This window comes from Aegilops tauschii, chromosome 6, assembly GCF_002575655.3.
Source record: "Aegilops tauschii subsp. strangulata cultivar AL8/78 chromosome 6, Aet v6.0, whole genome shotgun sequence".
Taxonomy (NCBI): Eukaryota; Viridiplantae; Streptophyta; class Magnoliopsida; order Poales; family Poaceae; genus Aegilops; species Aegilops tauschii.
Genome location: NC_053040.3, coordinates 237,141,400 through 237,146,652, shown reverse-complemented (window position 1 = coordinate 237,146,652; position 5,253 = coordinate 237,141,400).

The window sequence follows — 5,253 nt, the reverse complement described above, 5'->3', positions numbered from 1 at the left end:
TGCATGCTTGTTTGATTGAGCCTATTTTATTTGGTTGTTCTCGCATCATATGCCTCCATACTATGAAATGCTCCTTTGTCCTTTCTTATGATGAGCATGATGCATACACTTGTTGGGTATCTTACCACACGAATGATAGGTTTTGCATTTCCGCTAACCTCATTTGTTTTTCCGAGTGTTTGTCATGTTCTTTCATTTTGAAGGATTCACAAGGTGGTACCATCACAAGACATCTTAGTTATGATAAGGCATACAAGACATAATTTGTTCAACGTGTTTTGAGTGTGCAGGTTACACAAGCTGAGCAAAATCAGAGGCATAATTTGTTCCATACAAAGGGAGTTGTGAAGGAACGTTCTATTCGCGTCATCATAGATGGAGGGAGCTGCAACAACTTGGCTAGCATGGAGATGGTGGAGAAGCTATCTCTTACCACAAGACCACATCCACGTCCTTACTACATCCAATGGTTAAACAACAGCGGCAAGGTTAAGGTAACATGTACTGTTCGTGTGCATTTCAGTATCTCTACATATGCTGATTATGTTGATTGTGATGTGGTACCTATGCAAGCATGTTCCTTATTACCTGGTAGACCATGGCAATTTGATAAAAATTCTGTACACCATGGTAAACACAATCAGTATAGTCTTGTTCATAAGGATAAAAGTATTACTTTGCTTCCTATGACTCCTTATTCCATTTTGAAAGATGATATTAATAGAGCTAATAAAGCAAAACAGGAGAAAAATAAGAGTGAAAATCATATTGTGGCAAAAGAATTTGAGCAACAAATGAAGCCTAATAATAAACCATCTAGTGTTGCTTCAGAAATTAAATTGAAAAGTGCATGTTTACTTGCCACAAAATCTGATATTGATGAGCTAGATTGTAGCAAATCTGTTTCCTTTGCTTTTGTGTGCAAAGAGGCATTATTTTCATTCGAGGACGTGCCTTCCTCTTTGCCCCCTGCTGTCACTAACATTTTGCAGGAGTTCTCTGACATCTTCCCACAAGACGTGCCACCGGGATTACCACCTATTCAAGGAATTGAGCATCAAATTGACTTAATTCCCGGTGCATCACTACCCAACCGTGCACCATACCGTACCAATCCAGAGGAGACGAAGAAGATTATGCGTCAAGTACAGGAGCTACTCGACAAAGGTTATATACGCGAAACTCTTAGTCCTTGTGCTGTTCCTATTATACTAGTGCCTAAAAAGGATGGTATGTTGCGTATGTGTGTTGATTGTAGAGGCATTAATAATATTACTATTCGTTATCGTCATCCTTTTCCTAGGCTAGATGATATGCTTGATGAGTTGAGTGGCTCTACAATATTCTCCAAAGTTGATTTGCGTAGTGGATACCATCAAATTCGTATGAAATTGGGAGATGAATGGAAAACAACATTTAAAACTAAGTTTGGTTTATATGAGTGGCTAGTCATGCCTTTCGGGTTAACTACTGCACCTAGTACTTTCATGAGACTAATGAACGAAGTTTTACGTGCTTTCATTGGACGATTTGTGGTAGTCTATTTTGATGATATACTAATTTATAGCAAATCTTTGGAAGAACATTTGGAACATTTACGTGTTGTTTTTAATGCTCTACGTGATGCATGTTTGTTTGGTAACCTTGGGAAGTGCACCTTTTGCACCGACCGAGTATCTTTTCTTGGCTATGTTGTTACTCCACAGGGAATTGAAGTTGATAAAGCCAAGATTGAAGTTATTGAGAGTTGGCCGCAGCCCAAAACGGTCACACAAGTGAGGAATTTTCTTGAACTCGCTGGTTTCTATAGGCATTTTGTGAGAGATTTTAGCACCATTGCTGCACCTCTCAATGAGCTTACAAAGAAGGATGTGCCTTTTGTTTGGGGTACCACACAGGAAGAAGCCTTCACGGTATTGAAAGATAAGTTGACACATGCTCCTTTACTCCAACTTCCTGATTTTAGTAAGACTTTTGAGCTTGAATGTGATGCTAGTGGAATTGGATTAGGAGGTGTGTTATTACAAGATCGCAAACCTGTTGCATACTTTTCTGAAAAATTGAGTGGGCCTAGTCTGAACTATTCTACTTATGATAAAGAATTATATGCTCTTGTTCGGACTTTAGAGACATGGCAACATTATTTATGGCCCAAAGAATTTGTTATACATTCTGGTCATGAATCTTTGAAACATATTAAAACTCAAGCTAAACTGAATCGTAGACATGCTAAATGGGTTGAATTCATTGAGACTTTCCCTTATGTCATTAAACACAAGAAGAGTAAAGAAAATGTTATTGCTGATGCTTTGTCTCGTCGCTATACTATGCTTTCACAACTTGACTTCAAAATATTTGGTTTGGAGACCATCAAAGATCAATATGTGCATGATGCTGATTTTAAAGATGTAATGCAGAATTGTAAAGAAGGAAGAACATGGAACAAGTTCGTTATTAATGATGGCTTTGTGTTCCGTCCTAACAAGCTATGCATTCCTGCTAGCTCTGTTCGTCTTTTGTTGTTGCAGGAGGCGCATGGAGGAGGATTAATGGGACACTTTGGCGTGAAGAATATGGAGGACGTACTTGCTACACATTTCTTTTGGCCAGAGATGAGACGGGATGTTGAGCGTTTTGTTGCTCGCTACACTACATGTCAAAAAGCTAAGTCACGACTCAATCCTCATTGTTTATATATGCCTTTGCCTGTACCTAGTGTTCCTTGGGAGGATATATCTATGGACTTTGTTTTAGGTTTACCTCGAACAAAGAAGGGGAGGGATAGCATATTTGTTGTCGTGGATAGATTCTCGAAAATGGCACACTTTATACCATGTCATAAAAGCGATGATGTTGTTAATGTTGCTGATTTGTTCCTTCGTGAAATTATTCGCTTGCATGGTGTGCCAAATACTATTGTTTCAGATCGTGATACTAAATTTCTTAGCCACTTTTGGAGATGTTTATGGGCTAAGTTGGGGACTAAACTGCTTTTTAGTACTACTTGTCACCCCCCAAACTCATGGTCAAACTGAAGTAGTCAATAGAACATTGTCTACTATGCTTAGGGCTGTTTTGAAGAATAATAAGAAAATGTGGGAAGAATGCTTGCCTCATATTTAATTTGCTTATAATCGTTCGTTGCATTCTACTACTAAGATGTGCCCTTTTGAAATTGTGTATGGTTTCCTACCTCGTGCACCCATTGATTTGTTGCCTCTTCCATCTTCGGAGAAGTTTAATTTTGATGCTAAACAACATGCTGAATTGATCTTCAAAATGCATGAGTTAACTAAGGACAACATTGAGCGTATGAATGCTAAATATAAACTTGCTGGAGATAAGGGTAGAAAACATGTTGTCCTTGCACCTGGAGATCTTGTTTGGTTACATTTGCGTAAGGATAGGTTTCCTAATTTGCGCAAATCAAAGCTAATGCCACGTGTTGATGGTCCTTTTAAGGTGTTAGAGAAAATAAATGATAATGCATATAAACTTGAGCTGCCTGCAGATTTTGGGGTTAGTCCCACTTTTAACATTGCAGATTTGAAGCCTTATTTGGGTGAGGAAGGTGAGCTTCCGTTGAGGACTACTTCATTTCAAGAAGGGGAGGATGATGAGGACATCAATACCATTGTTACACCCACAGCCCCTACTACTACATATACTGGACCAATTACTGGAGCTCGCGCATGCCAATTAAATTATCAGGTACTTTCGTTTCTTGGTAATGATTCTAATGTTCATGAGAATATGATGCTGCCTAAATTGGATACATTTGATTTGCTTACAAATGAAGGGCCTGGCATGGATAAGAGGGATGAACATTGGAGCAAGAACAAGCATGGAGTTGATGGCATGCGCAAGGGGAACAAGAACGGAGTTACAAGTCATGATTTCAGGACTTTGAAACCACCATAATGAGTGCATGAAGACTTGGACGAAATATACAAGATGCTACTTCATAAACTTCGTCCAGAGGCTATTCTAGGTGCTGCGTCACCTTATTATTGGGCCAGGCCCATGTAATTTAGAAATACATAAGTATAGGCTGTTTTTAGAGTCCGTATGTGTGGGGAAACAAGAGATAGGGTTGGTTTCGGAACCCTTCCCCAAGGGCCACGAAATTCCCCCCTCTTCCTCCATATATACAGCCCTTAGGGCACCGTTTAGACTTTGGGTTTTGTTTAGATTAAAGTTCGACATAGCTGCAACTTCGCGTACTTCGTTTGTGTTCAACGACCAGACAAAGGCCTCACAGAACCCCACCATTGATCAATAAAGCTTTGCTCTTATATTCCCAATATCCAGATTGCAATCTTAGTTTCTTGCTTGTTCTTTGTTTGCCTGCAGGAAACATGCCCTCATGGTGATGTGGAGTGGAACTCCATGCGGCCGATCTTTCACGAAAGGAGCGGTTCCCAACTAAGAACACGATGAACACACGGGGTAGCACAAGGGAAAATACAAGAGGAAACACTAAACCAAGAAGAAGAGATCACACATGCGCGAGATCGATGAACACAAAGGCGAGATACAAGATCCAAGTCCAACAAAGGACGATACAAGAGGTAACCGGTTCTTCTCCGTGAGGAGGTCTTGATGGGACCACCCAAGAGGGGGTCTTGAATCCGCTTGGAAGGATCTTCTCCGATGGAGGCACGTCTCCGAGGAGAAGGTAACCAAGTGGATGAGCAAAGCTCTCACACAAACATGAGCTAATCCTTTGCTAACCCTAGCTAGGAGGAGGGAGAGGTCTATTTATAGTCTTAGTGCAAATGGGGGGCGAAGTGAAGGGGTAGATGGGCCTCAGCCCGCAACTGGACACAGCTAGGGTCCGGTCGTCCAGGGGCCCGCGGGGGTCCGGACGTCCGTAGTTGTCCGGTCGTCCGGTCTTCCTCGGATATCCGTAGATTAAGTTCTGTCGTCACGACGTTGGTCGTCTGTAGGTGTCCGGTCGTCCGGAGCCTGGAAGGTCTCGGACGTCCGGGCTGGGCCGGTCGTCCGGAGCCTGTAGCTTCCGTGACAGCTCTTCTTCTCGTCCTTCGCACTTGGTGTCCTCGCTGTCTTGTCCATGGTCTTCCTCTTTGTTCCTGGTCATGCATAGCACATATATTTGAGGTAGTAGCCATGTCTCACATATGGAAGGTGATGGTTCGAAGAGGAGCGAGTTCACCTTGTGTCCAATGGTGTATAGTCGAGGTCTCATCTTATGTATCCTTGGGGCATGGAGAGTAGTCGGAGTGTACATGG